Consider the following 11,753-nt stretch of genomic DNA (forward strand, 5'->3'; position numbering starts at 1 on the left):
AGTACATATAGGTTTAGAATATTCCATTCCGTACTTTTTCAAGATCTGCTTGAGATATTTGGTTTGTGAAAGAAAAATACCATCTTTAGTTTGCTGAACTTGTAGACCAAGAAAATAGGTAAGTTCACCAAGCAAGGACATTTCAAATTCTTGTTGCATTACTGAAGCAAAATTCTGACTCATGGATTCTTCATTGCTACCAAAAATGATATCATCAACGTAAACAATAATAATTAGCAATTTATCATTTTCAATCTTTGTATATAAATTTCTATCTACAGAACCTTTTGTAAAACCTTGTTGGTGTAGATATTTGTCAAGACGGTAATACCAAGCCCTTGGAGCCTGTTTCAGACCATAGAGAGCCTTTTTGAGTCCGCATACAAGTTTTGCATCATTTCCAAGAATGAATCCTTCTAGCTATTCAATATAAACTTCTTCTTCTAAATCTCCATTAAGGAAGGCTGATTTTACATCCATTTGGTATACTTTGAATTTCCAAAAACTGTAAAGAGCAAGAAAATTTCTTATGGCTTCAAGTCTAGCAATAGGTGAAAAAGTTTCTTTAAAATATATACCTTCTTGTTGAGCATACCCTTTACAAACAAGTCTAGCCTTGTTTCTAATGACTTCTCCATTTTCATTCAGCTTGTTCTTGAATATCCATTTAGTTCCTATAATATTTTTATCATGAGGTCTAGGAACTAATTCCCAAGTGTCATTTTTTTCAATTTTCTCAAGTTCTTCATCCACGACCTTGACCCAACATTCATCTTTGCATGCTTCATTTACATTTTGAGGTTCGGTGGAGGATAGTAATGCTAGATAGCTTGAGGTCCCTGTAATAGTTCTTCTTGTCTGTACACCAGCCTTCTTTTCTCCTAAAATTTGAGTTTATGGATGGTTTTTTTGAACATACCTGGACGGAGTCTTTTCTTCTACCATTATATCTTCTTCTAGTGCTTCATTGGTTTCTTATTCAATATAATTTTGATTTGATGTCGGAAAGTAATCCCCATCTTCCTCATTGTCATAATCTTCTGTTGGTTTTATCTGTTTTGGATTTTTGCATGCTTCATCAACTACAACATCAATGATTTCAACAATTTTCCCAAGTCTTTTATTATAAAATTTATATCCTTTACTTCTGGAAGAATAACCAAGAAGAATCCCTTCATATGCTCTGGGTTCAAACTTACCAAGTTTTTCATCAGTCCTTTTGATAAAACATTTGCTTCCAAAAACTTTAAATATTTTACAGTAGGATTCTTACCATACCAAAGTTCATGTGGAGTTTAAGTGCTATCTACCCGAACATTTGCTTTGTTGATAATAGTCACAGCAGCAAATACAGCTTCACCCCAGAAGGTTGCAGGAGTTCTAGATTCATCTAGCATAGCTCGAGCCATTTGTTGAATTGTTCTATTCATCCTTTCTACCACACCATTTTGCTAAGGAGTTCTTGCGGTGGAGAATTGCCTTTTTATTCCATGTTGCTCACAAAAGTCAAAGAATTCATCCGATATAAATTCGCCTCCTCGATCAGATCTGAGGCATTTGATTTTTCGATCTGATTCATTTTCAACCAAAGATTTGAAGGCTTGGAACTTTTCAAATGCTTCATATTTATGTTTTAGAAGACCTATCGAACACATTCTGGAAAAATCATCAATGAACAAAATAAATTATTCTTCTCCACGAGGTGAATTTTTCCTTGTTGGTCCACATAAATCAGTATGGATAAGTTCAAGAGGCTTACTAGCGACTCTTCTTTTTCCATGAAGTGAACTCTGGTTTGCTTGCCGATTTGACATGGTTTTCATATTGTATTTTATGGGATGCTGATATTTGGAAGATCACGAACAGCCTTGAGTCTGCATGCTTTTCTTATTTGAGAAAAGCTTAGATGTCCCAATCTTCTATGCCACAGCCAGTTTTCATCATTTTTTATTAGATAGCACTGTTGTTGTCCTCCTTTGAGTATGTATAAGTTGTTTGGATTTATTTTACCTTTGATCACGGTCTCTCATGTATCAAACTCACGAACAACACATCTGTTTGATCGAAACACCACTTCATTTCCTTGATCACACATTTCACACTCAACAAGTTATGTTTTAAACCATCTACATACATAACATTTCCAGCTTTAACCTTTTCTTTCAAGAAAACAAAACCTTTACCTTTTATGACAGCTGGAGTGTCATTTCCAAATGAGACATTATTTTCTTTTTCTAAGGCATTTTATGAGTGAAGTTTCTCTTTGTCACCTGTCATATGTTTGGAGCATCCATTGTCAATGTACCACTGATTTTCTTGTCCTTCTGCATACAAGGCTATACCACATCCTTCTGTTTGAGATTCTTTCCTTCTCCATATCTTGGGATTTAATGGTGTTTACTCCTTTTGAGGTGTTTGCCGAAATTTGCTCCTGCATTCAGATTCTTCATGACCAAAGTTGTTACAAATTGAGCATTCTATTTCATTTTCAAGAGGAGAAAAGTTATTATAGGAACTTTTCTTGATCCCTGTTACATTCCTTTGATTTCATGCTTCTCTAGTCATGATGGTTTTGTAAGAAACGCATTGAGCAGCTTTGTGTCCAAAATTATGACATGAAAAACATTGCCCATTAAAGAAGTTTTTGCGACTATCGAATCAATTTACCTGCTGATTGTAGTTTCTATTGATATTCATCTTTGGAGAAAATTGAGTATGATTTGCTTGAGGTTGGTTGTGGCTTCTATTGATATTCATCCTTGGAGAAAATTGAGTATGATTTACCTAGTGATCAGCTTTATGCCTTTGCTGACGATTGTCATACTATTTACTGGTCTTTGTTGCATCAAGATATCTTTTGGTGGAGGTTGACGGCTTCTGTGATTGAGATGTTTCTTCAATATATCCAAGACATGTCTTTATCAGAGGAGAACGCTAAACTTTGATAATTTCATTTAAAGTTTCTGATCCTTTAGCAAATCTAAGATTGAGAGATTTTGTTTTCTCAAGATCTTTTCTTAGACCCAAAATTTCACATTCTAGTTTTTCATTGTGTTTTTCTTTTTCAGCAAGTTGATATGTCAAGGTATCTATGATCATATTCTTTTCTTCTAAACAGATTTTGAGTTTAGAGATTTCTTCATGAAATTTTTCCTCTTCTAAAGCATCCCAAAAATCATCATTGTCATAAGCCATGAGAAATCTATAATCTTGACCAATTTCATCTTCATCACTATTAGATAAACCATCACTATCTTCATGAGTATAGTAACTCCTTCTATTCACAACTTGTTTCCTATTCCCTTTTGCATATTCCTTTCCTTTTTCATATTTATCTTTATGAGGAAATTTGGCAGCATAATGACCGACTCTACCACAAGCAAATCATTTGAAAGGTAGCTTACCTCTGAACCTTCCAGAACCCTGTTGAAGCTTCTTCGCAAAATTTATCTCATCTTCTTCATCTGAAATGTGTCCTGATTCATTGTGTTCTTCCTTTTCTTTTCCTTTTGTTGAAGCTTTAAATCCGACTTATCTCATATCTAATGGACCTCCTTTTCTCATCTTAAAAGCAATTAGGATTCCGTGAAGCTGTGTCATAGTGATATTCTGCAGATCCTGTTTTTCTTCTATGGCAGACACTTTTGATTCAAATTTAGCAGACAAGGATCTCAAAATTTTCTCAACTAAGGTAACTTCCTTTATTTCTTCACCTAGATTCTTCATACAATTAACAACCTCATCTATATGTACGAAGTAACTAGCTATACTCTCATCACTATGAATCTTAAGAGTTTCATACTGAATTGTGAGAGTTTGAAGCTCAGCACATTTTACCTGAGAGTCTCCTTCATAGCTCTGAACGATTTTGTCCCATATCTCTTTAGCTTATTTGAGCTGCATGACTTTGACAAACTCTGATTGTGACAAACTTCCCAATAAAGTATTAACAGCTTTGCAATTGGTTTCATATTGCTTTTTACCTATCGTGTCTGTAGGAATTGCTGTTGGAAATTTATATCCTCCTTCCACACTTTCCCAGACATTTTTTCCAAGAGATTGTAGATAAGTTGTGGTTCTTATTTTCCAATAAACAAAATTTCTCCCATCGAAGATTGGCGGTCTGATGGATCCCATGCTTTTGTGATTATTCATCTTGACGAATCTTCCTTCAAGAGATCAAGCTTCTTCTGAAAGACCTGATCTGATACCAATTGTTGCAAATAATACTGAGAGGGGGGTGACTCAGTATTATCAGATAAATAATTTTATTTCTCAAACAGATTTATATATACTACTTCAGTGAAGTGAACTAGCGTGTACACACAACTGTGATTAGAGAAACTAGCGTATATCTAAAGAACCTGTGATTTAGACAATTTATCATGTGTTGATCTTAAACCAGTGCATCATTAACTTATTAGACAGTGCAGTAAAAGCATAATAAAGCATCACACATAAGAAACACACATGAACACCAAGATTTAAGGTGGAAACCCAATGTGGGTGAAAACCACCTGCTGTTGTCGTCTCTGTCTTCTTTTAACAATAAGAAAATCTGTTTACAATCTTGTACTGGTGCAGACCCATACCAGTTCGCAGGCTTCTACCTATACAAGGTTACAACCTTCTCTCATTCTCCAGCCTCTACTAGAAGGGAGCTACAACCCCCTAGCTCTTGTACTAGCCAATATGTTTACTAGTACGTAGGTGCCAGCCTACAGAAAACTCCACTCTTCCACTAGGGACCACGTTTCATGAATTTTCAAACTGGATGCTCCTGGCTCATATCAAGACATATGAATACCTTGACTCATAAATAACCCATCAGAAATTTAGAAACTCAAACTTCATCAACCAACATGCAGTTAATCTGAAACAATCAAATCATTGTCACCAGAACATTGTGTTGAACCCAGAAACCTGCATCATCATTTAGAACCAGTTGTAACCTCAGAAACCATGCATCATACTATATACGCTACTTGGCTGAACCCAAACTGTGTGTATATGTTACTTCCATTAATCAAACCTACATATACCTCCAAAGCTACTGCAAACATAAACTTTTGAATCAAGTTTGTACCAACCAACAATATACTAGACATCTACTGTCAACTTACAGAGCTTTACACAGGCAACAACATAGATCACTTCTTCTCACTTATACAATCAATCTATCAAATACCAAACTCCTTATTCATTCAGTTTTGCATTCAGATCTAAGAAGACTTCATTGACAGACATCAGTAAAACAGCAACACTGATCTGATAGATCAGTCATCCTTGAACATCAAGCTTTTCTTTTGCATATGCTACTTGGAAGAGTCGAACCAACGTGTATACGCACCTTCACCAAAGCAAACTAGTGTACAGATTTGTAAATACTTACTTCATAACTTCGTTGCACCTCCGAACTTCAAACATACCCAGATCAGAACATTTATAGTGTAAATCATGCGTTGGCATTCAGATCTAGACTATCCATGATCAAACCATATAATAATAATTCATTTTAGGTCTCATGATCCTGATCCATCATTAGATCTTATCCCCATCAACCGCTAAGGTTCATCCTTAGTTCAGATCAAGCAAAGCACCATAAACCCGTAACATGAATATTTTCTTTTGATCTCACTCTTCATAAGATATTCATTGTTTTTCACACTTGGCCTAATGATCTTCTCCTCCTTATATAGTTTTAGGTCTTTCTCAATACCTTGGACCAAAACCACTTAGGACCAATACCTTGGACCAAATACCTCGGACCAAATACCTTGGGTCATATACCCCGGACCAATACCTTGGACCAAAACCTTGATTTTCCATCCCATACGCGCTTTTCCTTATGTGAAAATGTGTGTATACGTATACATGATTTTTGTTCTGTGGACCAGCGTGTAAACGTTGTTGTGACTAAGTGGACCTGCATATACTTCTTAAACTGCTTTAAATCAACCTTTTCCTTTACCTTCTTTATTCTGATCAGTAGACCTTAGTTCCATCTTCTTGTTCTTCTGTACCAGTGCCCTCTTACCTCTGAATAGACCTGTTACACTGTAATTTTCCATATTACTTCTAAAATGATTCCTTTGAACTGCCCTGCATTTTGTCACATTTGTAAACACAACTGCCATGCATTTGGTTACATCTGATATCTCTCTTATAGATTCATCTAGTTACGTAGATTCATCTCATTATCATATACACATGAGTTGTTCTGCTACAAGTGGGTTGCCATCAAGTACAACACATACATCATAATGCCAACAGATTTTGCTCAGTTTAAATTGGTCTTCAAGTATGATGGTGAAGACGACAAACAACCAAGTCCAAGTGGAGTCATTGTACAAAAAGTGAAGCAATGATGGATTTTATATAATTAATCTACAAGTGGGAGATCATTGGGTGTGGAGCCTGATTATCTTCCTAATTGATTAGATGTTTTTTGTTTTCAACTGTGTTGGATCCCTGTTCCTAACAGGGTAGCAACACTGCCTGTTTAATCTTCGTTAGGGGGGTCATGCGGGGGCAATGCCCTCAAAGCTAAAAGTAGATAAAAATTTGCCTTCTAAAATATTGTAATTTTGTATTCAATCTAGTTTGTTCATTAGGCGGATAATATGATGGTAGAAGTTATGTTAATTTAGAGTTTTTTTCCCTAGTAGGAAACCCTTGGTTTATATGAGGGAATTGTATTACGATTTCATATGATTATTTTGAGTGATAAAGAGAGAGGAGATTGTGTGAAAGCGAAGAGGAAATTACAGTGGATTTGTTGTAGGTTGTATCTCTTCATTTTGTTGGATAATATAAAAGGAAAGAATGGTTATTTCTCTGTGGACATAGCCCAAATTGGGTGAACCACATATGTCTGTGACTCTCATGTTTTATGTGTTTCTATGTTTTTTTCCACGATATTTTGTGTATTTAAATGCTCTGTTAATTAAATTCTAACAACTAGTATCAAATTCAAAGGTGTATATGGACGATAAACTCGCAGGAGAGAAGGGTTCCTGGTTCGACTGGGAGTAATGGATGAAGATGTTAGGTTTAGGGTAGAGATATTTAACGGCCAAAACTGCCAGTTGTGGAAGATATAGATGGAAGATTATTTATATCAGAAATATTTGTACCTACCATTGAGCGAAAAATCAAAGAATTCGACAAGTATGACATATGCAGAATAGGAGATTATTGACAGAAAGACGCTATTAACAATACAGTTTTGTTTGGCAACGTCGGTGGCATTCAAAATTTTAAAGGAAACAACAACAGAAGGTTTAATGATGGTGTTGGAAAAACTATATGAAAAACCCTCGGCCTCAAATAAGGTATTTATTACAAAGCGTCTATTTAATATGAAGATGTCAGAATGTGGATCTTTTGTTGATCATATAAATGAATTTAACATGGTTACCAGTAAGTTAAGTTCGGTAGGGGTAAATTTTGATGATGAAGTTAGGGCTCTATCATTTATGTGCTCATTACCAGAAAGTTGGAATAAATTAGTCACGGATATTAGTAACTATGTCTCTGGATCTAGTACTTTAAAGTTTGATGATGTTGTTGGTGCCATCCATAGTGAGGAAATGTGATGGAAAAGCTCCGGTGAGACATCGGGTAATGCTTTGACTACAAATACTAGGGGAAGAAAAATGGAAAGAGAAAGGAGACCAGGAAATCACAGTAAGTCTGGAAGAGACATATCCAAATCTAGATCATGGATAGTGCGCTGGAAATGTGGGAAGAAATGACACCTGAAGAAAGACTGCAACTATCGGAAGGGAAAAGAAGGAGATGGACAACAAGAGAAAAATCATGAAGCGAATGTGACAAGTGATGTGTTGCAAGATTATTTGATTCTTTCATTAAATAATATTATTGATGCCTGGGTGGTAGATTCAGGGGCCTCATTCCATGCCACACCTGATAGGAAACATTTTCATGACTATGTCTAAGGATATTTTAAACAAGTTCGTTTGGGTGATGATAAACCCTGTAAAATCGTTGGAATGGGTAAGGCTTTAATAAAGCAACAAATGGAAATCAATGGATATTGAAGGAGGTAAGTCATGTTCCATATCTGAAGAAAAATATAATTTTAACGTGGAAGTTATGTACTGAAGGTTATGCAACTACATTCACAAACAAAACCCAGAAGGTCACTAAAAGAGCCCTCATAATAGAAAAGGGAGAAAAGGTTGGTACGTTGTATTTATGCAATGGTATTTCTAATGATGTTAATGCTTTAACCTCCACAGGAGAAGATACGAAATTTTGGCATCATAGACTCGGGCACATGAGTGAGAAAGGGATGGAGATTCTTTAGTCAAGAAATTTGTTGCCAGGTTTGAAGCATATTGATTTGGATTTCTATGAAATTTGTTTTTATGGAAAACATATTTGAGTTTGATTTATCAGAGTTGGGAAGGAAAAGAAGAGACAAAAATTAGAGCTTGTGCATACTGATGTATGGGGACCTGCTCAGGTATCATCTCTAGGTGGCTTTCGCTATTATGTTACGTTTACTAAAGATGCAACTAGGAAAACCTCGATTTATTGTACTCAGAATAAATTTGATGTATTTGATACTTTCAAGAAATGGAAAGCTTTGGTTGAGAATGAGACAGGAAAGAAGTTGAAGTGTCTCGGATAAGACAATGGAGGTGAATACTACAACAAAGAGTTTGATAACTATTGTTTAGAGCATGGAATTCATAGAGAGAAGACAGTTCCAAGAACACCACGGAAAATGGTGTGTCAGAAAGGATGAACAAGATAATCATGGAGCGTGAAAGGTGCATGAGATCAAATAAAATATAAATATAACAAACCTTGAGTCAAAATCAAAGAAATGTACCTTTATTATATATGGTGTTAATGATTTTTTTTATCGCTTATATGATTATGAAAATCACAAAATCATTAGGAGAAAATATGTCATTTTCAATTAAAATGCTTTGTATAAGGATCAGATGCAGGGAAGGAAATAGGAAAAGGAAAACAAATAATACACGGTGCTTGATGAGATCCTAGAAAAAGTAAAGGTGCCTAAAAATCATAATGATCAGTAGCCACAATAACAACAACAACAACCACAACAACAAAAGGCACCTCAAACACCTGAAAGTGGTGTTAGAAGATCTACCAAGATAAGTAGACCCCCTAAATGATACTCTCCTTCATTATATTATGTATTATTGACTAATTCTGGTGAATTGGAAAGATATGAAGAAGTGGTGCAAGTAGAAACCAGGAAGAAGTGGGAGAAATCCATGGAAGAAGAAATGGACTCCTCGATGCATAACCATACTTGGGACTTAGTTAAATTTCCTGTAGATAAATCAACATTGCATATTAAATGGGTGTACATGTTGAAGGAAGAAGATGGAGGTAAAAGGAGGTATAAGGCTAGACTTGTGGTGAAGGGGTTTGCACAAAAGAAAGGTATAGACTTTGATGAAATTTTTTCTCCGATAAGAAAAAAATTAGTGTGCAAATTGAAGAAGAGCTTGTATGGCTTAAAACAAGCTCCAAGGCAGTGGTATCTTAAATTTGACACCTTTATGTCTGCACAAGGTTATACTAGATGTCAATCTGACCATTGTGTTTATCTTAAAAGGAGAAATCATGGCAGCTATATTATATTGCTATTGTATTTAGATGACATGCTTGTTACAAGGTCTAACATGCAGAAAATAAATTGCTCAAAGGAAAATTGACAAATTCATTTGCAATGAAAGATTTGGGTGTTGCAAAACAAATCCTTGGTATGAGAATAATTAGAGATAGGAAAAATCACAAATTAACATAATCTCAAAGTGAGTACAAAAAAAGGTGTTGGAAAGATTTAATATGAATATTGAAAACCCAGTTAGTACACCTTTGGTTAGCCATTTAAAACTAAGTAGATGTATCCCAATACTCAGGAAGAGATAGATTATATGTGCAAAGTTCCATATGCATCAACAGTTGGAAGCTTAATGTATGCAATGGTCTGCACAAGGCCTGATATTTCACATGTAGTGGGAGTTGTAAGGAGGTATATGAAGAATCTAGGAAAAGAGCATTGGATGGAAATGACGTGGATTATCAGGTATTTGAGAGGTACCACAAATCAAGAATTAAGCTTTGGCGGTTCAGACATTTCTCTATAGGGATATGTTGATGCAGATATGGTAGGTGATAGAGATAACAAGAGGAGCTCCAGAGGGTATGTGTTTAATGTATGTGTAACAACTGTCATTTGGGTTTCAAAATATCAAAACAACGTTGCACTTTCAACAATGGAGGCAGAGTATCTTGTTTCTACAGAGGCTAATAAAGAAATTATTTGGTTACAAAGGTTTAAGAATGAATTAAAAAAGAAGCAAGAGATGGGCAAGTTATACAGTGACATCTAAAGTGCCATTCATCTTGAAAATAACTCAACATTTCAAATCAAGACTAAATATATACAGCTCAAGTACCATTTATACAGTCAGTGTTGCAAGATGGACAGTTGAAGCTAGAAAAGAGACACACTAGCAGAATCCTACAGATACGTTAACAAAAGTTGTAACTGGGGAGAAACTGAGATTCTGCTCAGTTTCAACTAGTCTTCAAGTATGATGGTAAAGATGAGAAATAACTGGGTCCAAGTGGAGTCCTTTTCCAGCAAGTGAAGCAACGATGGAGTTCATATAATCAGTATCCAAGTGGGAGATTGTTGGGTGTGGAGTTTGATTATCTAACTGATTTTTTAGAGGTTTTTTTTTAGCCACGTTGGATCCCTATTGCTGATGGGATGGAAATGCCACCCATTTAATCGTCATTAGGGGGGTTTTTCAGGGGCAACGCCCCCAAAGAAAAAAATATATAAAAATTTGTCTTGTAAAATATTGTAATTTCGTAGTCAATCTAGGTCGTTCATTAGGAAGATGATATGACAGTAGAAATTATGCTAATTTAGGGTTGTTTTCCCTAGAAGGAAACCCTTGGTTTATATGAGGGAATTGTATTGTGGTTGTGTATGATTGTTCTGAGCAAGAAAGAGAGAGGAAATTGTGTGAGAGAAAAGAGGAAATTACAACAAATTTGTTGTAGGTTATATCTCTTCATTATCATGGATAATATAAAAGGAAGGACTAGTTTTTTCTTTGTGCATGTAGTCCAAATTGGGTGAACCACGTATATCTGTGTCTCTCTTGTTTTATGTGTTTTTGTGTTTGTGTTTCCACAATATTTTGGGTATTTCATTGCTCTGTTAATTAATTTCTAACAATTGATATCAAATCTGAAGGTGTATTTGGCTAATAAACTCGTAGGAGAGAAGGGTTCCTGAATCGAGTGGGAGCAATGGTAGACGATGGTAGGTTTAGGGTCGAGAAATTTAATGGCCAAACCTATTAGTTGTGGAAGACGAAAATGGAATATTATCTGTATCAGAAAGATCTGTACCTACCATAAAGCATAAAATCAAAGAAGTTGACAAGTATGACAGACGCAAAATGGCAGATTCTCGACAAAAGGCACTAGGAATAATACGGTTGTGTCTGGAACCATTGGTGGCATTGAAATTTTCAAAGGAAAATACAACAAAAGGTTTAATAACAACATTGGCCAAACTATATGAAAAACCCTTAGCCTCAAATACGGTATTTCTTATGAAGCATCTATTTAATATGAAGATGTCAAAAGATGGATCTGTTGTTGATCATTTGAATGAATATAACACGGTTACAATTTAGTTAAGTTTTATAGGGGTAAAT

Source organism: Pinus tabuliformis, chromosome 2_1 (assembly GCF_031772625.1).
Source record: "Pinus tabuliformis cultivar Carrire ecotype Pingquan chromosome 2_1, CPIR1, whole genome shotgun sequence".
Classification (NCBI taxonomy): Eukaryota; Viridiplantae; Streptophyta; class Pinopsida; order Pinales; family Pinaceae; genus Pinus; species Pinus tabuliformis.